General features: G+C 45.1%; 1 long non-coding RNA gene across 1 annotated transcript in view; it reads right to left on the bottom strand.

Annotated features, from left to right (window-relative positions):
- Positions 1 to 5,425: 5,425 nt before the first annotated feature.
- Positions 5,426 to 22,888, bottom strand: part of LOC128406623 (uncharacterized) — a 32,318-nt gene continuing 14,855 nt past the window's right edge. Inside the window, exons 2-3 of the long non-coding RNA XR_008328545.1 lie at positions 7,227 to 7,308; positions 5,426 to 5,511 (exon numbers count right to left, since the gene is read on the bottom strand). This is a non-coding gene — a long non-coding RNA (uncharacterized LOC128406623). The remainder of the gene's footprint in view (positions 5,512 to 7,226; positions 7,309 to 22,888) is intronic.

The raw sequence follows: 22,888 nt of genomic DNA, 5'->3' as shown, positions 1-22,888 counted from the left end.
CCAGATTTAAGATGTTACATGAAACTCTATGGGAAATAAATTGTGGGTAAGCTTGCACCTTAGGGGGAAAGACACTGTGTTCTTAAAATGTTCTTGGAGGGTTTGACACACAAAGTTGCCTCAGGTTAAGTGCCTCGTGTACTCTCTTTGGGGGGGGGGAGTTTTCACAAGAAAGAAAAGCTTTTACAGGGATATTTTTAGAGAGATACAGAATGGTGAGAGATTCTGGCATAGGAACCAACTCCTAGAGGCCAAAGTGCCTTCGCGCCCCCCTCCCCAAATATTTGAGGGGTCTGCCCTCCCCCAGATGATGGGCATTGCCATTCAAATGGTGTGGGTGCACTGCATCATGTGATCGATTATGCAGGGTGGGGCTTACCTGCCCACCACCCAATATTTTACTCAAGTTGGTGTTGCAAAACAGCAGTGTCCGGGCTGAAGGAAAACTCCACGCAGCAAATGAGGAACAACAAAAGGTTTATTGCCTGGCTAGCCAGCAAGCTGACTCAGAGGAATCAGTTTCCACAGTCTGAGCCCCCTAATAAAGGGAGGGGCTCCTTCATATATACATTTCTGTTATCTCTTATACATATGCATAAACTGCAGCAAAATCCTTCCAATCCTCGGCTACATCGCCCTATTAGCATACCATTTATGGTCTTTCCTTAATTGCATATACATTAAGCAATCACACAAAGAACTCTCTCTAAGCAGCACCTGGCTGCACACAATCCCTAAGCATTCCTTTCCCTATATGGGTTTACCTAAGGGAGTTTAGGACATGGAGCAAAGGCACATCTCCCTTTCTTATGCAGACACTCTAGAATGTGTTTTTGCGAGGCAAAGATAACTGCCTGTGGTACAAGATTAGGATAGCCTGGCTTGAAGGTCTCTATATGCATCATTGGCACCCCTGGATTCTGGACAGACAAAAGGAAGTCTTGTCACATGGAAAATGGAGCAAGCTTTGTTTTCTGTTGCTCCAAGGGTCCCAGCCAACAGATTCAAGTGACAATAAAGGAGATTCCAACTAAACATTGAAGGTAAAGGACCCCTGACCATTAGGTCCAGTCGTGACCGACTCTGGGGTTGCGGTACTCATCTCGCTTTATTGGCCGAGGGAGCCGGTGTATAGCTTCCAGGTCATGTGGCCAGCATGACTAAGCCGCTTCTGGTGAACCAGAGCAGCACACGGAAACGCCGTTTACCTTCCCGCTGGAGCGGTACCTATTTATCTACTTGCACTTTGACGTGCTTTCAAACTGCTAGTTTGGCAGGAGCTGGGACTGAGAATGGGAGCTCACCCCGTGGCGGGGATTCGAACCGCCAACCTTCTGATCGGCAAGCCCTAGGCTCTGTGGTTTAACCCACAGCGCTACCCGCGTCCCTAGCTAAACATGAGGAATAACTTATTGATGGTAAGAGCTGTTCAACAATGGAACACACTCCCTCAGGTAGTGGTGGACTTTCCTTCATGGCCATCTGCCAGATAATTTTTACCTGTGATTTCTGCATTACAGGGGTTGGACTAGATGATCCTTGGTGTCCTTTCCAACTCTACAGTTCTATGATTTTATAAGTGCTTCTTCACATAGCACACTTAAACTATAGAATTAGTTCTCTCAAGAGGTAGTGATGGCCACCAACTTGGATGGAATTAAACAAATCTATGGCAGTTAAGGCTATCAATGGACACTAGCAGTGATGACTATGCTCTACCTCCACTGTTGGAGGCAAGTTACTCTCTGAATACCAGTTTCCAGGAAGCATGAAAGGGGAGTGTGCTGTTGCGCTCTGGTCCTACTTGTTGGCTTCCCTTTTGGGCATCTGGATAGCCACTATGAGAGGCGGATGTTGGACTAGGTGAGTCTTTTTCCTAATTCAGCATGGCTCTTCTTATGTTCTTAATCTTAGTAAGGGTAAAATGGTATGAAAAGATGCAGGGAAGAGAGAGTAAGGGAATGAGGAGGCATAAGCTCTATTCAGTCATTCCATTAATGTCTTAAATGTCTTAGCTATCAGTCTCAGTTTCCTCTTATCCACACTAAACATACACAATGCCCTCAACCATTCCTCATAAGACTTAGTTTCCAGGCCCTTAGTCATCTTGCTTGCCCTTCTCTACACACGTTCTAGCCTGTCAACATCCTTCTCTAATCATGACACTCAGAACTGGACACAGTATTTCAGGTGTGTTCCAGATGTGTTCTGACCAAGGAAGAATAAAGCGAGACTATTACTTCCCTTGATTAGTACACTATACTTCTGTTGATAAAGCCTAGAATAGCATTCTTTTTTTGCTGCTGCATCACACTGTTGACTCATGTTAAACTTGTGTTCTACTCAGACCCCAAAATCCTTTTCAGGTGTCCTCCATCTTATATTGATGCAGCTGGTTTGTCCTGCCTAAGTTCAATACCATACCTTTGTCCCTGCTGGCATTTATTTTGTTAGTTTTGACCCAGTTCTCACATCCGTTAAGGTCATATTGAATCCTGATTCTGTCTTCTGTGGCAATAGCTACCTCTCCCAGTTTGGTGTCATCTGCAAATTTGATGAGCATCCCCTCAATTCCTTCATCCAAGTCATTTATGGAGATGTGGAACAATGGGCCTAGGACAGAACCCTGTGGCACCTCACATCTAATTTTTCCCCAGGATGATGAGGAACCGTTAATGAGTAATCCTTGGGTTTGGTCAGCCAACCAGCCACAAATTCACCTAAGTTACCCTGTTCAACCCACATTTTACCAGCTTCCTTGCAAGAATGTCATGGCAGATGAAAGCTCATACCAATAGCAAACTTAGTTGGTCTCTAAGGTGCTACTAGAAGGATTTATTATTATTATTATTTTGTCAAAACTCTTACTGTAATCCACCAAACTTGTAATGCCATCAAAAAAAAGAAATGAAATTTGTTTGACATGACTTGTTTTTAAGAAACCTGTGTAGGGTCTTAGTAATCACATAATTGTTTTTGAAGTGCTCACAGACCACCTGTTGAATTATTTGCCCTACAACCTTTCCTGGTATCAATGGCAAGCTCACCAGTCAGTAATTACCTGGGTCTTCTTTCCCCCCCTTTTTAAAGATGGGAGCAACATTTGCCTGCCTCCAGTCTGCAGGGATCTCACTTGTTCTCCAATGATTCTCAAAGATCATCAGTGCCAAGTGATGGATGGAGGGACCCATTAAGATCTGGTCTATCTCAGTTTTCAGAGATAATGGGACTAACTCCATCCCATGCAATTCTGAGGCAGGTTTTCTATGAAAAATTCTAAGACATCCATCCCCACCCCCCATTAAAGCTTTTCCTTCTAAACTGCTAATATGACACCTGGAGCAGGGGGAGGGACAGCGGCAGCCATTCTTTCCCCCTACAATTCCCTCTGAGAACACAACCCAGTTCCTCCTAGGGGCCTTGCCTTACATGCATTCAATGCACATGACAGCAAGGAGCCCTGTGCACTAGCCTTTCAGATTGTGGGCAGCTGTATACCCTATTTTAGAAATGAAATAGGAGGGGTGCTATGGATATAGCACATAACCTACAAGGCCACCTTGTAAAATAATCCACTAGACTGGGGATTCTAAAGTGGACCGTTGTTTCGTTTCAGGTCATGATCCATTGGGACTGAACAGGGTATGCATAAGAATCTAAGAGCTTGCTGGATCAAGCCAATGGCCCATCTAGTCTAACATCCTGTTCTCACAGTGGTGCACCTACAAACAGGATTTGAGCACAAGATCACTCTCCCTTCCTGTTGGTTCCAACAGCTGGCATTCAGAAGCATCACTGCCTCTGACTTTGGAGGCAGAGCATAGTCATCATGGCTAGTAGCCGTCAATAGCCCTCTCCTCCATGCTTTTGTCTAATCCTCTTCTAAAGTCATTGGGGTTGGTGGCCATCTGTGCCTCATGTGAGGCATTCCATAGTTTAACTATGAGCTGCATGAAGATATCCTTTCTTTTATCTATCTTGAATCTTCCAGCACTCAGCTTTGTTGGATGTCCACAAGTTCAAATATTGTGAGAGGGGTATGGCATATGGACACCAATTTTACAATGGCAATGCCCATCAATTTTTTGGGGGGGGGCAGTCCCCTCAAATATTTTATTTGGGGGCTGAATACCCCCCTCGTCCCCTAGGAGTTTGCTCCTATGCTAGTGGGATAGCTCCAGATGGTGCTTTGAAGTAAGCCATCCATGAAACTAGCACTCTAAAAATGGATCCTTCTAGGGAGGAACCCTTATGAGCTCATCCACCTTTTCATTGGATTGGCTGGGTTGGATGGAATTTATCAATAAAAGCAGGAATGAGATGACTCATTGTTATCTCCCTGGCAATGAGGTAATACACCTAAAAGAGGATGTGACTCTCATCTGTAAAACGTATTTCCCCCTCCTCTTTGAATTCATTTCCCTGATGCAATGTGGCACAAAGAAATTAGAGTCATTGTATTAAGATTAAAATGGGTATCTGTGTCAAGGCAATTTAATTCCGCCCAGAGACAGCAATTCAGAAAATAACCCTCTCACACTGGAACTTTCTTCCCTGGAAACTCAGAGGGCTTCATCCCTCTTGCATATCAGCACTACACCAATTTTAACCAAATTGTGTGTTTTTTTTAATTATACAAGAGGCTATAAATTGTAGCTTTGAAGACACAGGGATGGATAATCATAGATCATTTCCTAATGAGTCGCAAAATGTTATTGGGATAAGGGAAGGAGCAAGTAGGCACGATATCAAATGAGCTGTCATTTGAGTGATGGAGTTTGTCAGGAACTTCTGCTGCTCATTGCCTCTTGTGAACAGCATCAGTGCAGCTTCTTGGCAAAGAACCTTCCAGGTTGTCTCCACCAATCGTGCCTGTTGGCTTCTCCTGTGCCACAAGAAGGTTGCCAAATCAGAAAAAAGATACATTAACAAATGAATGAACTGTGCCCTGAGGACTGAAAGACAGCATTTACTTTTGCAGCCAGAGGACTAAGGCTGCAGCAGACAGATAGGAGGGAAACAGGGCAACTCTATCAGTTCTGCTGAAACCTGCAACATTTGCATCACCTTCTTGTTTCCTCGATTTCTGCATGGACATATCCCCTTCTCCCTCACAATCCCCATTCCTTGTATAAAGGTAAAGGACCCCTGACAGTTAAGTCCAGTCGTGGACAACTCTGGGGTTGCGGCACTCATCTCTCTCTACTGGCCGAGGGAGCCGGCATTTGTCCGCAGACAGCTTCCGGGTCATGTGGCCAGCATGACTAAGCCGCTTCTGGCGAACCAGAGCAGTGCATGGAAACACTGTTTACCTTCCCGCCAGAGCAGTACCTATTGATCTACTTGCATTTTGACGTGCTTTTGAACTGCTAGGTGGACAGGAGCTGGGATTGAGCAACGGGAGATCACCCCGTCGTGGTTATTCGTGTATTTCCCCTTTTAAACTGTGAGCCTGAGCGCAGGGACTGCCTTTTCACTGATCCTTGGCAACTGATCTAGGAGTCTTTTCAGCTGAAGAAGAGAGTTTTAAAAAATAGTTCTTAATAAGAAAACATATTATTTCTTGCCATGTATTATTTTACCATTAACTTGAAAAAGAACGCATGCATTTCAATACTAGACCCTTTCCTTGAAATAAGGAAAAGGTGGAAAGCCTAGTCCCAATGGGATTACATATGCATTACTGGCCCTACATGTCTAATTAACACAGTAATGCAAGTGGATTTCTTTAAAATGTTTGATCAATGTTGGATATGCCTGACAAAATTCAAACCATGCATTCATCAGCCATCCAGACATTGTTGGGAGGCAAAGTAATACAAGTGAAGCAATTGTTTTTATGCTTGTAGTAGAATGTGCAAGCCTATTAGAGGGACGTGATGCGAAATGAGAAAGGATGGGTCAAGAGTTCCAGTAGCACTTTTTATTAGGATTTGTTCGAAAGGTGATGTTGCATTTGAAGATGAAGAAGTAATGGGTGGTTATTGATTTCTGCACACACAAATCAACACAAAAATGAAAGGGTAAAAGATTTCCCAAACTGTGTAAAAGTGAAGAACACTAGAATTTATGGACATCCAATAAGCTGGATGCTGGAGGATTCAGGATAGACAAAAGGAAGAACTTCATGCATGATATTGTTAAACTGTGGAACTCACTCCCACAGGAGGCAGGGATGGTCGCCAACTTGGAGAGCTTTGAAAGAGGATTGGACAAATTCATGGAGGATAAGGCTATCAGCAGCTACTAGCCATTGGTGGCTGTGTTCTGCCTCCCTCCACAGTCAGAGATACCATGGGGGTGAGGGAGAGTGCTCTTGTGCTTGGGTCCTGTTTCTTGGTTGACTACAGGCATCTGGTTGGCCATTATGAGAACAGGATGCTGCACTATGCTTCTCATGTTCTTAGGATCTTAAGAAAGTAGGAAGGCTTCATGGGTCAGTGGTAGGGCACAGGCTTTGCTTGCCAGAAAAAGACAATTCCCAGATTCAGTCATCAGCATCTCCAGTTAAAGCAGGGAAAGACTCCTGTCTGAAACCCTGGGGAGCCACTGCCAGTCAGTGTTGGCAACAGCTGGGTAGGTGGTCTGATTCAGATTAAGATAGCTTCCTCAGTAAATTTTCTCAGGCATTTGTTAATGATTTAAAGCAGAGGTGAGGAACCTCAACCCTTTGCCAGCCCTGCTCCGTGCTCCCCTCAAGTGCTTTTGCCTGCCTGGAATATATGTCTCCTTGAACTGTGATAATGCTTGTTGATTGCCAGGATTGAGAGATGTTTGTGCATGTTGGTGGGTGCTGCATGAACGGCTTTTTTTGGCTTTTGCATGAACGCATTCTGGAATGCAGCCCACTGTACAAAAGATGAGAGTCTCATCCAGTTCCCCAATTTTTACCTCTGGCACCACCCACCACCAGGATGCATCTCTTGGAAGGTTGCCCAGGGCCAAGGGCTACCTAAAAATATCCCAGGATTCTCTTTTGGTCCACAGAACAACAGTTTCTCCCAAAAAAATCATGCAAAATCCAACCAGCTCAAGCCATGTGGGTTTATTAACGAGTGACAGAGTTAGTGAAGGCTACAGCAAACCACATGTTTAAACTACTCAAAAAGCCACATAATAGAGACAAACATAAACAAACCTATATGCTAACTCTCTTCCTACATTTACTAGGGCACTGCTATTGCAACATCTAATAATGTAGGCCACAACACCAAAGATCAATCCACCTGCTTATCTTCCAGTGTGATGTATTCTGTCACCTGCCAGCAAATCCCTTTGCCATTCTGCATAGGACTAGAAGATCAGTTCCTATACAAAGGAAGAAATGGGCACAGAATTGGCATCAGAAACAAGCCAGCAGGAAAATATTTCATTCCCTCAGAATGCTCTATGGTGGACATCTTTGGTGGCCCTTGAAGCATCTGAGAACTGGGAGGGAGGCATGGACCATCTTCATTTCCCCCAGCACTTCCTGCATCTGCCACCAGGGCTGGGGCTATGAGAGACAGGAGCAACGGCCACCACCCAGGGAGGAACTCCTGGCCGGTCTAGCTTCTTCGTCACTCAATGGACTCATGTGCCAGTAGACTCAGTAGCAGAATGGCATTTGCTGGAACATCAGAGAACAAACGGTGGGAGCCTCACATATATATTTGCCCTGGTGCAGTGGCTATTTGCATCACTGCCTGTTTTATTGTGTTTCAAATATATTATAAAGGTAAATAGTACCTCGGGTTAAGAACTTTGCTTCAGGATGAGAACAGGCGGCGGCACGGCAGCAGTGGAAGGCCCCATTAGCTAAAGTGGTGCCTCAGGTTAAGAACAGTTTCAGGTTAAGAACAGACCTCCGGAACAAATTAAGTATGTAACCAGAGGTACCACTTATATACTTGCCAATGAGAATTATACCATATGCATCTAATTCTAGTCCATGGAGGTATATGCCATGATAAATGTGTTAGTCTTTAAGGTTCCACAGGACATTTTGTTGCTTAACCTCAAATAGTGTTTTGAGTCAGTGGCGGGGGGGGGGGGGGAGTAGGAAATGAATTGCTTATTGTTCTTTCCATACCTTCATACCAGCTTTCCCCCATCAATTCACAGCTGGGAAAAGACACAGTGCAGAACCTCTGATAAAAGCCAAACCATCTTTTAGTTGGCTTGTTCTTTTACTCATGTAAACCTTATAGGGCTGTTGCTACTCTGTGTGTGTGTTTTGCACAAATTAAACAATATTAATATGTATTGGCTCATTTATCAGCTTTTCTGTTTTACTGAAGAAACTGTTGCCAACATGTGGTAAAATCTTCTATTGACTATATCACCCTAAACTTGGACCTCTCCCTTGGTAGGTCTCCTTTCCCACTTGGACACATGAAATCCTTCTTGTTTGGTTTTGCAAATACTGCAAAGGCATTAATTCCTATGGGGAACATTCAGGTTTCATTAGAAGAACAAATGAGGAAACTTCTTCCCCAAATACATGCCACCCAAAATGTAACAGACTTCACAAAAGCAGCTGGTTTCCAAATAGGAGATGCACTAGAATTTAAATCTAAGTCAAAGTGGCACCAGGTGATCTAGATGCCCTGCTTAACCCCACATGTGTGACAAAACCCAAATATAAGAAAAGACTCACATCTACTACTCCAGAGTTCAGCCTTATCCCTTCAGGAAGAGGAATCTGATCTCAAGGTTATGAGACTTCAGGAAATGAAGCCTAGACAGAAGTGGTGGTGAAGGGTAACAGCAGCAGAATCAGCAGCCACAAAATGCATCATCCAACCTCTTCTTTAGTTTCATTCCCTGTGTCAGTAGTCAATTCAATTTGGGATCTCCTAAACAGTGGTGCCCTCCCCTGCTGCTACCTGGACCTCCATGATCTGAGGCTCTAAGCTAGGATTGCCTGATCAGGAGCATCCCAGACTCTGAGATTTCAGGATCCAAACCAGAATCAAGGATGTCATGGGAGACGGTCTTGGTGATGTCCCACTACTGAGCCATGGAGATGGAGGTTAATTGGGGGAGGGGATGAGGATCAGAGGAAGGCAGATCCCCAGAGAGCCATAATTTGCAGCTGGCTCCTATTAGGCTAAAGCTTGCATGCTGCACACATAAGTCTTCTTAAAAATAAAAAAATTAAGCCACTCTCACCCACCTGCAGATTCAGGCAAACCTGGAGGGGGCCAGGTAAACCTGGATACTTCAGGTCAGCTATGGAGAGCTCCAGACCTCCAGAGCTAACCCTGCTCTAAGTCATAGCTTACTTAGCTTGCTTGTCTGGCTGTCAGCAGCTGGAAGGCTGCCGGCCTAGATAAACAGCACACAGTGGTGGTAATTACAAGAATGGAACAAAGTTCAAACTAAAGAATGCAATATTAAGATATAATAAAACAGGCAGGAGAAGTTATCATGTAAAGAACCAGAAGAGGAAGTTGAGGGAAATCGATGGTATATCATGCCCGTAAAAATGGCAAAAACGTATAGAACAGGCTCCAATAAATGTTGGAAGTGTAAAGAGAAGGAAGGCATGTTTTATCACATGCGGTGGAATTGTAACATAATCTTTTTTAAAAATTGGGGGACTTCTGGTCTGTTGTGGATCGGAAATGGTGAAGCAGCTCATGTCGTCTGATTAAAAGGAGACCGTTCTGAGGCTGTTTGGGCATTAGGGGAGAGTGCTAGGGCTAGGCACCCCCCTAGAGAACCCCATGGATGAAGTGGGGCATTGAGAGGACCAGTGGAGCGATTATACTCTCGCAACCTCCTGTGAACCCGCTGCTGCCACGAGGTGAGTGGAGCGGGGGAGGAAAAGCAGTTGAGATTGCTCATGGCTTCACCACAACCCTACAGTCAAAGCCACAAGTTGTCACCGAAAGCAGCAGATTTTCCAGCGAGGTCTTTGGATCTAAATCTTATTTAAGGAGAAAATTGGAAGCTTTTAAAATAAAAAGTTGATTTGGCGAAAACGGAAACAAAACAGGAAGTCAACTTCCGTTTTCTGGCTCACAGGCAATTGCAACGGAAACAATTTGTGAGTGAGAGAAAAAGACTTTTTGCAGCCTTTAGAGGGACTTTATTATATCATTTTATTGGGTACAGAGATTTCCCTTCTGATTGAACTTGACTGGTGAGTTTCAACTTGATCTATTGCTCCTTGTTATTGGCATTTGGAACTTAAACTAGAAGTCGACTGAACAGCTCTGGTATTATTATTATTATTATTATTATTATTATTATTATTATTATTATTATCTGCTTATTTGGAGGTCCCTGGAACTTCACAATCAAACCCGAAGCTTGGCAGGGGAACACTCAGCTAATCCTGGAGATTTACTCCTGGAAAGGCTGAGTGCCTGGAACAGCTGGAGATGAAAAGTTGGAGAGCAACATACTTCATAAAGTGATTGTAGAAGACCAGGGCACGGAACAATTTGGTATACAATTGCCAATTTTGGAATTATAAAATAACTATCTTGATTGGATATACAAACTACACATTTTAATACTTCCATATTAGACAGGGCTCCGTCATCACTTATCATCAAAGGAGTGACCCAATGTTGTGCTCCTCCCTCCAGAAGGTTAATGAGGAAGCTCACTCTCTCTCTGTCATCTTGAAATTCCTTCCCCCTAATCTTCATGAGGGATGCGGGTGGTGCTGTGGTGTAAACCACACAGCCTAGGGCTTGCCGATCAGGTCGGCAGTCGACGGTTCGAATCCCCATGATGGAGTGAGCTCCCGTTGTTCAGTCGCTGCTCCTGCCAACCTAGCAGTTCAAAAGCACATCAAAGTGCAAGTAGACAAATAGGTACCGCTCCGGCGGGAAGGTAAACAGCGTTTCCATGCGCTGCTCTGGTTTGCCAGAAGCAGCTTAGTCATGCAGGCCACATGACCCAGAAGCTGTCTGTGACAAACACCGGCTCCCTTGGCCTATAGAGCAAGATGAGAGTGCAACCCCAGAGTTGTCTGCGACTGGACCTAACGGTCAGGGGTACCTTTACCTTTAATCTTCATGAACCAAAGAAATCCCATCCTGAACAATAAATAGTCCAAATTTTCCCCAGAAAACTTGGGGGGAGGGCCAACTAGAGACTTAGACATTTGCAAGTCCTGTTCTTGAGCTAACTGCTTGCTCTGCTCCCCAAAAGCTCCTGCTAGATGATCGAGCTGTGATTTAAGTTTCAAATATTGTTACCATAGTACCTGATAGGGGTACTAGGGACCTCAGCGCGTCTCCAGCTGCTCCTTGCTCTTCGGACATCCCGACTCTTTCCTGGCCATCTGATGTGAAGAGTGGAGATGCTTCAAGCTGGCAGGAGCTGGCAGGCTACTGGCATAGATAAACAGCACGCAGTGGTGGTAATTACAATAAGATTTATTGTATACAGTTATTAGCCTCAGAGCCGCACACGCTAGCAACTATCCATCGCAATTCAATTGAAGCATCTGAGCCATCATCGCATCTCTGGGAGGAAACAGGAAAGTGCCCACCCCTCCTCCTTTTTGATTGACGCCTCTCTTTGACCTTTGTTCTTCTGCAAACTCTCGGACTTTCAGGGTCAGCTCCCACCCCTTCTTCTGCTGAAGATTCTCCCCTCCCCTGAGAGGTGACTAATGGCCGCTCGCCAGAGGGTTGGCCTGCATCCAGCCCAATCTCACTGTATTGATAAGGTACATTCTCTCCTCCTTCTGGAAAGGGGGACTCTAACCCACTGCTTTTGGCTGGCTGAGAGAAAGGCACGTCTCTATCTCCCCCTTCTGACTGACTGCCTTCCCCCCTGCTCGGACTGTTCCTCTGGACTGTGGGAAGCTATGTCCATGACACTGGCCCTGAGTAAGTCCCCTAATTATGTTGACCACCAGCACTGGGCCTGCTATGAAAAGAGGCCTTGCTCAGTTGTCCTTTTGCAAATGCCAGTGTCATCTTGAAATAATGTCTCATTGGAGCAGTTATGGTTCTTTCCAGAAAGAAGAGAGGAGAAAGAATATAATTAGGCTTGGTTGGCAGCACAAAACTGCACAAATAAATATGTATCATGCGACCAAGTCACCAGGAGGGGCACATTCTCCTGTAATTATGCAAATAAATCCACAGGGTGCTATCTGGGATCAACCGCCTTGTACATTTGTATTAATCAGAGGCAATGTAACTGACAAGGGAATCTATTGCACTGCTTTCCTGGCAAGAGGCAAATCTAATGGCAGAGGAGTCTGCACCACAGTCTGCTGCAGAAGGCAGAGGGCTGCCTGCCTTATCTCAACAAGTCCTTTAGGTATCTGGGGGAGGCCACCAAACCCGCTACAGCTCTGAATAAATAACACTTTCTCCACTTCAAAGTTCACCAGTTCAACCCTCCACAATGCACACATACAAATGTTGATTGTCCCCTGGAATCTGCACTGTTTTTCATATCCTCCTTCTCTGTATAGGATGCTGGGGCATCTGTTTAATGTAAAGATGTTTGCATATCCTCAGATGAACTTTTCTGACACTTCAGCAAGAACAGCTGGATTTGGGGGCAAATAACACAGCCCTGGATTTTGTATTCAAGGCCCCGAGCTGCCTGATTTGTCCCCAGGTTGAAGCCTCTACTTTATCAAGCAGCAGATGAAAAAAGGCAGTTGGTTTCTGGTGTTTCTCTGATATATTTCCCCTTCTTTTTTTTTTTTTAAGAACAAAACAAAAAAGATTTTCTAACCATTTAAGAAAGATGAGAAATGTTTTGTTTGGAATGGGGCAAGATCTGTGGTATTCAATCTGACCCATAATCTGTCTTGCCCAGTGAACAGATTGGGTGCCAGGATCATATCAGTGACTATAACAGTCAGTTCTGAGAATTTCACGTCACACTGGAGTGTGACCAAGACACATTGATTGAGGAACCAGCTTGTGGGGGAAAGAAGGCAATCCTCCAGGGTGCTAATGCCTCCCCTAAGCCCTCTACCCCCCCGCCCATCTCCTGCCCAATGAGGCCCTAGTTGCCATAGTGGGTGAATAAGACTGACTTCACATCAGGTCTTTCCATTTCTTTGCCAGAAAAAGCAGCTTGTGAGGGCTTGTGGGGGGCAGGGAGCAGCTCTGATGGTGAGTAGGCTGCAGGCAGAATTTGAAACTTAATAGTTGAGAATGGGGTTTGGGAAGAGTACAAGAGCTCTCCAAACCTTCTCTTTACTGAATCTGGTAGCTCAGACATCTCCAGCATAGGTGCCCTTGATGTGTTATTGGACTCCAACTCCTATCAGTCTCAGCCAGCATAACAAATAGTCAGTAATGATGGGAGCTGCAGCCCACCAAGAACACAGGTTTGGGGAACACGGTGATTAGCTTTTGGCTGTGTTGGAGGATTCAGGACAAACGAAAGGAAGTGCTTCTTAATACCATGCATAGTATGAGGCAATGATGGCCACCAACCTGGGTAGCTTTAAAAAAGGATTAGACAAATTCATGGAGGTAAAGGCTATCAGTGGTTGCCAGTTCATTTGCTTTGCCTCCACAGTTGGAGGTAATAATGTTTCTGATTACCAGTTGCTGGAAACCACAGTAGGGGAATGTTGTTGCACTTGGGTCCTGCTTCCAGGCTTCTCAAAGGCATCTGGTTTGCCACTGTGATAAAAGGATGCTGCCACTGGCTTGATCCAGCAAGACTTCTCTTTGGTTCATATGTTGTAATATACTAGGGAATTTAAGTTGATTATCACACAGCGTGCCATTCACCCAGCCCTCAAGGCTTTCCAGGTACTAGGGACATCTTAACATTCCTGTCTTCTCATTTCCTGAGAAGGAAAGTCATAGGAAGGTGCCTTAACACTATGTCATGCTATCTGTCCAATCACCACAGATTCTCTACTCCAATTGTCAGCAGCTCTTCAATGGTTTCAGAGAGCTTTCCCCATCACCCTGCTACCTGTTCTTTTTTAAAAACAAAAAACCCTGGAAATGCCATGGATTGAATCTGGGCCTTCTTCACTGACACTGGCCTACCCCCCAGCCCCGGCACACACATTTAACCATATGTAAGCCCATAATAAAAAAGTGGGATGTGCGGGTGGTGCTATGGGTTAAACCACAGAGCCTAGGGCTTGCCAATCAGAAGGTTGGTAGTTCGAATCCCCATAATGGGGTGAGCTCCCGTTGCTTGGACACTGCTCCTGCCAACCTAGCAGTTCAAAAGCATGTCAAGGTGCAAGTAGATAAATAGGTACCACTCCGGCGGGAAGGTAAACAGCATTTCCGTGTGCTGCCCTGGTTCGCCACATGACCTGGAAGCTGTACGCTGGCTCCCTCGGCCAATAAAGCAAGATGAGCGTGCAACCCCAGAGTCGTCCGTGACTGGACCTAATGGTCAGGGGTCCCTTTACCTTTACCTTTAAGCCCATAATGTAGAGCGTTATTCCCACTTGCCTCCTTAGCACCCTTGTCAAAATCTCTGTTTTCTCATGCCACGCATCCCTCCTGATGTTTGTGACAAGGGTACCATAGGCATCCTGTGCCAGACATGGGGAACCATTGCAGATTAGCATGGGGAACCATTAGCAGTGGGGAGAAAATGGGAAGATGGGAGTGTGGATTTAAAAAGACTCATTTATCAGCTGACTGATAAATATGTGCGTACATTAGAATCACAGAACTGTAGAGTCAGAGTGGGCACCAATGGTCATCTAGTCTAGGCCCCAGCAAATGCAGGAAATCCACTACTACAGCATCAGGGAAGGTCTGTAGCTCAGTGGTAAAACACCTGCTTTGCATGCAGAAGGCCACAGGTTTAATCCCCAACACCTCCAGGCAGAGTTGGGAGAGACTCCCTGTCTGAATGCCTAGAGAACTACTGCCAGCCACTATCCTGCGTGTGTACTCTTACTGGCAGAGAATGAAGAACAGGGGTGGGGAACCTCAACGCCAGGGGGCAAATGTGGTTCTTGTGGCCTCTCTATCTGTCCCTTGAGACTCTTCACATGCTACAGGTCCTCACTAGCCACTCTACTCCCCAGCCCATGGTCCTTGGTGCTCCTGCTTTGCATCCACCTTGAGTGCTTTCTCCTGGCTGAAATGAGTCATTTAACTCTGATAATGCCTCTATTTCACCTGGGTGGAGGATGGAAAGGGGTGGGAGAATGTGTGCAGAAACTAATGCAAAGGTAACACTGACATTTGTTGCCCCCCCCCACACTTTCATCTCTGGCCCCACTGGTATGTGACCTCCCAAAAGTTGCCCCAAAGGAAATGTGGCCCTTGGGATGAAAAATGTCCCATCCTCATCCACTCTAGAGGGAAATAGGGAAGACAGGGTATTGATCAGAGCTTCACTTTTACTGAAGTATCAGCAAATGCTTATCCAAATTCCATTCCAGCCAAAAAGGGCCTTAACTGACTGCCAATGCAATTAAACAGAGAAGGGGGGAATAAAAGAATCAAAACTGCCTGTGGTCAGATTTCTAAATGGCTATGGTGTCCTGGATCCCACAACAGAGACTCTTACTTGAGATTAAGGCATATATATTTATTGAGATAGAGTAGAATTACAAGCTCAGCAACAGGTAGCAAATCTCAGCAGCCATTATGCTCAGGTTAGTGACTAGAAAGGCAAGACTAGGCAGGCCAGAAGCAGCACTTCCAGCTGATGGAATCCAAGATCAGGGCGAAGAATTCAGAGGTGTATGGAAGCAGTGGCATCCCAATGAGTTAACATGCCCACCTGCCAAGCATTTTGAGACTGTTAAGCATGCAAGTGCTCACTACATCACAGGGGAATGTGATAATTCCCAGTGATAGGAACATCACTGAGTCCTAGACAATCAGTCTGTGACCCACCCCCTTCTGACTCTCACTCACCCACTACTAGCAATTGGTTTAATGTTGTTTGTTTGTTTGTTTGTTTGTTATATTTGTGTTCCGTCTTTCCCCCAAGGAGTTCAAGGTGGCACACATAGTTCTCCTCCTCTTCATTTTATCCTTACAACAAACCTGTGAGGTCACCCAGTGAGCTCCATGGTCAACTAAGGATTTGAATCCTGGTCTCCCAGGTCCCAGTCTACCACTCTAACCACTACATCATACTGGTTAATTCCCTCCCCAGATTGTATTCCTATGAATCTCTAGCTGGGGTGGGGTGGGGGTGGATTCCCCAACCAGAGTAGGCACATCCTGGGAGGGGGAAGTAACTGCCTCCTCCAGCCTCTGTTCCCTAGTCTCAACCCCCTCCAACACATGTCAGCCTTCTGTTCTCCATCCTTGTCCATCTCCCCTTGCCAATGCTTGAGCCTGGCAATACCTCAGGGCTCTTGAAACTGGGCACAAAAATTCACCGAGAGACAAAAGAACGTAGGCTGGGTCTTTAAAAACAAAACAAAACCTCAGCCTTTAGGTGATGTGGGTTGATGGCTTGGCTTTCCCATGCTTTTTGTTTGGCTGATTAATAGCCCCAGAAAGTGGCTTTCAGGTCAGGTAAAGTAGGGAGGGAGGACATCAAAACCTTCTGCAAACACCTACAGTAAATGGCTGCTACAAAGAGAGAGATAGAAAACTTCCTTGTAATATAAACCTGTAGGTTTGAGTCCTGTCTTCTGGAAGAGTGGTGATACCCTCCCAGGCTTCCCAGTATCCAAAACAGTATGCCTCTGAATGCCAGCTGCTGCGAAACACAAATGAGGAAATTGCTGATGCAGCCAGGTCCTGCTTGTCAGTTTCCCATTGAGGCATCTGATTGGACACTGAGAGAACAGGATGCTGGACTAGATGGGCCTTTTGCCTGATCCATTAGAGCTCTTCTTATGAACTTAAGGAGATGATCTGCCCATTATCCATGCCACAATAATGCCCTGCATTACTGCAATGCTCAGGTCCCCAATGAAAATGGACGTTGCAAAAATCAGGTGATATCCACAGGTGATAGTTGACACTAAGCAAATTAGCCAAAATGTCTAGTTCTAAAGGTGATCTATGCTGGAAGTACAAAGAAACAACCAGCACATTTTATCATTCATGGTGGTCTTGTAGAATAATAAAAGAATTTTGGGAGATGCTGTATAATGAACTTAAGAAAATGTTTAGAAGAATGTTTTCCCCAAACCCAGAAGCTTTCCTTCTGGGAATAATAACAACAGAAATCCCACAAAATCAAATTACTCTATGGATGTATGTGACCACAGCTACCAGAATTCTGGAAGCTCAAAAGTGGAGAACAGATAAAGTACTGCCGCTAGAGGAACGGCACCTTAAATTATTAGAATATATAGAACTTGCCAGCATAACAAATAGATTCAGAAACAAAGACAACAAAAATTTAAAAGAGGATTAGACATTTTATATAGTTTATGTGGAAAAACATTATAACAAAAAAATAAGCATGACAGGCTGCCAAAAAATACTCAGCAGTAGAGGTTATATAAGGTAATGAAAAGAACTTAGTAGAGTAAGAAAATGCAGTTGACCGAACAACGGGAGCTCACTCCATCGCGGGGATTCGAACCACCAACCTTCTGATCAGCAAGCCCTAGGCTCAGTGGTTTAGACCACAGTGCCACCCGCGTCCCTTATTTTTTCTTATTATCCTGTATATAACACAGTATGCGTTGATGATATGACAAAACAGAAAAGCAAATTAAAAATATATCCAAAAGAGAGAGAGAGAATAGGATGTTGGAGTAGATGGAATGCTGGCCTGATAAGTGCCTATCTTATGATTTTATAGAATGAATCAGTCTACCCCTGCTTCTCTATGGTTGAAGATCTATTTGCTTAGCATTTGTCGCCAAATGCTTCCCCTACACCACAAGCACACACACGGCTGCATTCAGAGTCAAATGAAAGTGCCTGAGTATTGTTGCCATGACTTGGTCCTTTAGATGTTTTCATTGCTTGCCGCCACAAGATGGCATTGTGGATTTAAGGGAAAATAGCAGAAGCAAGCAAGGAGGGAAGCAGACAAGGAAAAGCAAAAGGAAAGGAAAGGAAAGGAAAGAGAGAGGTGGTGGAGTTCTTCCCCTTTGCAACAATGGTGTTAAAAGGCATACAAGAGTTGGTTACTTCAAACAACCTATCATACTTCAGTCATCATACATCCTTTTTGAGAATTGGCGGGTGGGAGGGGTGAAAATAGTTGTGTGAATGTCCCAATGCATGTCCCAATGCATGTTCCAGCTGTTTATTATGGTCCTGTCAGTGGCAGCAGCAATGCTCCTGGCTGCCAATTTCCTGTAACCCACAAAGCTGCAGAATAAATACAAAACTTGCCTCCACCAAGACCTGGCTTCAGTTGTCATTCCATGACATCATTATGAAGCCAAATCAGAGTGAAGGCAATTCTTGACCCCACATTCTGGAGCCTTGTGGGTTGCAAAAGAAGAAAAAGAAGAAGTCCGGCAACAACTAGCAAGTTTGCTCTGCACTTTGCTTATGTTTGAGCTCCCCCTAAAATAATTGACCCCAGCCAATAAAACTTGATCATTGTGTTCACAGGCTTAGCTAGAGCCTGTCAGTCATGAGACCCTGGAGCCAGAAATCTCTAAACTGGGATCCCTGGAGAATGCATGTTCCAAGCCAGATTCTCCAACAGAACCAGCACCTTTCAAACCAAGAGCCTCACAATCCCTGAAGCCTGCTTGATGCACAGGCATTACCACGAGTGGCAAATTGGCCCCATGGCTGTGGGTGCCCAGGGCCATGGGTGCCATGCAGCATGCATGGCCAGGCACTGAAATTGGAGCCACTTGGAGCACTTTAGATATGTGGCTCCTGCTATGCAATTCTGGGCTGCATCAATAGGAGTATAGCATCTAGATCAAGGGAAGTAATAGTGCCACTGTATTCGGATCTGGTCAGACCTCACCTGGAGTACTGTGTCCAGTTCTGGGCACCACAGTTCAAGAAGGACACTGACAAACTGGAACGTGTCCAGAGGAGGGCAACCAAAATGGTCAAAGGCCTGGAAACGATGCCTTATGAGGAACGGCTAAGGGAGCTGGGCATGTTTAGCCTGGAGAAGAGGAGGTTAAGGGGTGATATGATAGCCATGTTCAAATATATAAAAGGATGTCACATAGAGGAGGGAGAAAGGTTGTTTTCTGCTGCTCCAGAGAAGCGGACACGGAGCAATGGATCCAAACTACAAGAAAGAAGATTCCACCTAAACATTAGGAAGAACTTCCTGACAGTAAGAGCTGTTCGACAGTGGAATTTGCTGCCAAGGAGTGTGGTGGAGTCTCCTTCTTTGGAGGTCTTTAAGCAGAGGCTTGACAACCATATGTCAGGAGTGCTCTGATGGTGTTTCCTGCTTGGCAGGGGGTTGGACTCGATGGCCCTTGTGGTCTCTTCCAACTCTATGATTCTATGATTCTATGTGGGTTTGAAATGTTTCAGCACCATTTCCTCTCTGCAGAGACAGGGGACCTTTTAGCATGGTCTGCCCTTGGAGGTTGACGCATCCGAGTGGTTTCCAAACAGCTCTGGGGTTTAATCCAGCCGATATAGCTGGTGTTCCTGTCAAAGCCCTGGTCGATCTGTGGAACATCCAATGGTTCAGGCTGCAGACACAATTACCCCTGAGCACCCTTACCCATTTCATAGAGCCCGTATATTCCCAAGCTTAGAGCAAAGAAGCAAGCTAGATGAAAGCTTGAATGCAAGTTAGGAAAACTCCAGATGAATACAACCGAACCCTGGTGGTGTGTATTTTCAAGCTTACTCAGTGGCAGTGAAGGCAGCAAAGAAGGCATACTTTGCTACCTCCGCTGCATCCTCACTATGCCACCCGGCAGAGCTTTTCCAGGTAGTATGGGGCCTTTTGCAGACTGGCCCCCCAAAAGTAGTGGAACCAATGGTCGCTCACTGTGATTTGTTTGCCAAGCATTTTGAGGATGAAATCGCTTGCATTCATTAAGACATTGATTCTGCTGTTATAGCAGATCATTCCCATGGGGTGCCCAGAGCACTGTCTAGTCCTGTTTTATTGGATGAGTTTCAGCTGATGCAGCTCAAGGATGTGGACAACGCACTTGGATTGATTTGGGTTACTACCTGTAATCTGGACCCTTGCCCCTCTTGGCTGATAAAATCCAGCAGAGAGGAGACAGCTGTCTGGGCCAGAGACATGGCCAATGCATCTTTACATGAGGGGGTTGGTCTCTGCCTGTTCAAAGGAGGCAGTGACAAAACTATAGATTCTGAGAACTTAGGTAACTACAGGTCAGTTGCCAACACACACACACACACACACACACACACACACACACAAATACATGATTTTTAATTGAGATTTTCCCATAATACAGTAAAATTGCAGCTACAAAACAAAGGTAAAAAAAAGAAGAATAAAGGGACAATAGAAAAAGAGTGGAAAGAAATAGAAAGATAAAATAAGGAAAGGAAAGGAAACATTAGCAAAAAATACCAAAGAGGAACTTCAAATTTTCCATATTTACAGAAAAGAAGAAAATATGAAACTTTCGGTCCGTGGGAACATCCCACTTCACTTTCTGTTAAACAATATTTCTTTTAAGTTAAAGTGTCTCAGAATCATTCATTTCCTTTTCCTACATAAAGTCCAAGGTAGGTTCCCTAATTGTTATTTATTAACCATATTTTCCCCCCTTTTAATTTTACCTCTATTAATTCCCAACACCATTATGCAATATTTAATAATACTAAAGTCCTCCACCCATGTCCATATTAAAGTCTCTCTAGTATTCCATTTTTTTCTCATTATATAGCTACTCATTCATGTCCAGTTTCATATGTTCAGTTCCATGACCTGCTGTATTCCATTTCCTGTTGTGCTTACAATAGTATCCTGATCTCCTCCTCTACAAAATTCCATTTTCTCCCCCCCCCCCCAGTCTTTCTCCAGAGGTAATACCATAACTTTAATAGCAACATTCTCTGAATTTGCTCCAGATAAAGAAAAGGATACTAGTATTCCTATCACCCATAGGAAGCTTTCTTGTACAAGCTTTCCACTTTGCTCTAGCCACTTTAACAATTTTTTTCAGCAACAGAAGGTGGTACTCAGATTTCCCCCAGCAGATGGAGGAGGAGTCTCTTCCTTGTCCCAAATATGTTTTAAAGGTTTTTTTTTGGGGGGTGTTTTTGTTTTAAAGAAGAGGGTGTAATTCTTATTACCTGTTTTCAGGTGACTGCATGGCTTTTAAGTACCATATCATTCTCCTTGGCTAGCCAGTTTGTTATAATTCCTGTCAAACTGCAAAGCATAGACAGCAGAAAAATGGCTTCGATCTAAACATCTTGAGGTAACTCCCAGATCACTCTTATCTCCAGAGTGATTAATAGAGCCAAACTATCTGTCTGGCTATTATCAATCACCATGTAATTATCTTCAGTCAGCTGAAGCTACCAGTATGATCTCTGAACTGCCATGCATCTCTCCTGGAAGTTCCCACCAACTTCCCTTTCTTGAGCAAGGTTCTTGAGGAGGTGGTTGCTGACCAGTTCCAGGCACTCTTGGAGACAACTGATTTTCTACATCCATTTCAACTGGGGTTTGGGCCTGGCTTTGGCACAGAAACTCTCCTGGTAACTTTATATGATGACCTCTGTTGGGAAAGAGATGGGGCAATGTTTCCCTGTTAATTCTCCTTGACTCCTCAGTGGTTTTCAATACCATTGACCACTGTATTCTCTATCCAAGTTGGGGATGGGCGGCACTGCTTTGCAGTGGTTCAGGTCCTACTCGGATGGTCATCTTCAGTGGCTGATGGTTGAGGAGGGTTGTTGTTGTGTGTGTTTTTTCCACCATGGGGCTTTCAATGTGGGGTCCCTCAGTGTTCAATTCTATCCCCTGTGTTGCTTAATATCTGTATGAAGCCATTGAGTAGAGACATCAAGAGTTTTGGAATATGCTGTCAGCAGTACGATGATGACACACAGTTCTATTTCCCCTTAACATCTACAGGTGTGACAGTGGATGTGTTGGACTGGTGTCTTGCCTTGGTAATGGACTGGATGAGAGCCAATAAACTGTAGTTCAGTCCAGATAAGATAGAGGCATTGTTAGTGGGCGCAGAGGCGTAGTGGGGGGGCATGGGGACTGTGCCCCTGGGCGCAATTTTGTAAGTGGACACAAACAGGAGCCCTGACAGCAAGAAGGAACTGCGCCTTGGTTGCAGCACTTGTGCTTAGTACAGCTCTACCCCAGGTAAGGCGGCAGTTTCTCCACCCCTCTCCTACCCCGAACTGTGGCATGCGGAGGGTGCCCCTGCCCCCCTTGGGGGTGTGACCCTGCCCAAGCCCTGGGGCAGCATGAGCATATGCTATGCCACTGACTGGATGCATGGGAGACTGCCAGCTCTTGCGGAGGTTACACTCCCTCTTAAGGAGCAGATACATAGTGTAGCTTGTGGGTGCTCCTGAATCCTTTACTGTCGCTTTAGCCCAGGTGACCTCAGTGGCATGGAGTGCTTTATGTCAGCTTTGGCTGAGAGCCAAGCTGCACCCTATCTGGACAGGGATAGCCTAAGTTCTGTAGTCTATGCTCTGGTAACCTCTTGGGTGGAATACTGCTATGCATTGTACATGCTGGTGCAAAATTCAATGGCCAGATTGCTCACTGGAACAAGATGGTTTGAGCATATAACACCACTCCTGTCACAACAATACTGGCAGCCGATTAATTTCTGGGCTCAATTCAAAGTGCTGGTATTGCCATATAAAGCCTTACATAGCTCAGGACCTCAATACCTTAAGGGCCGCCTCTGCCCATATGAAGCAAACCAAACCCTGCGCTTATCACCCAATGCCATCTTCTACGTCTCCCTACCCGAGAGTTTCGGAGGGTGACAACATGAGACGAGGTCTTTTCTGTGGTGGCTCCCTGTCTGTGGAATGCTCTCCCCAGAGAGGCTTACCTGGCACCATCATTACATGTCTTTAGGTGC

This window comes from Podarcis raffonei, chromosome Z (assembly GCF_027172205.1).
Source record: "Podarcis raffonei isolate rPodRaf1 chromosome Z, rPodRaf1.pri, whole genome shotgun sequence".
NCBI classification, from domain to species: Eukaryota; Metazoa; Chordata; class Lepidosauria; order Squamata; family Lacertidae; genus Podarcis; species Podarcis raffonei.
Note: the sequence above shows the minus strand (reverse complement) of the source record. Positions and strands in the feature narration are given on the sequence as shown.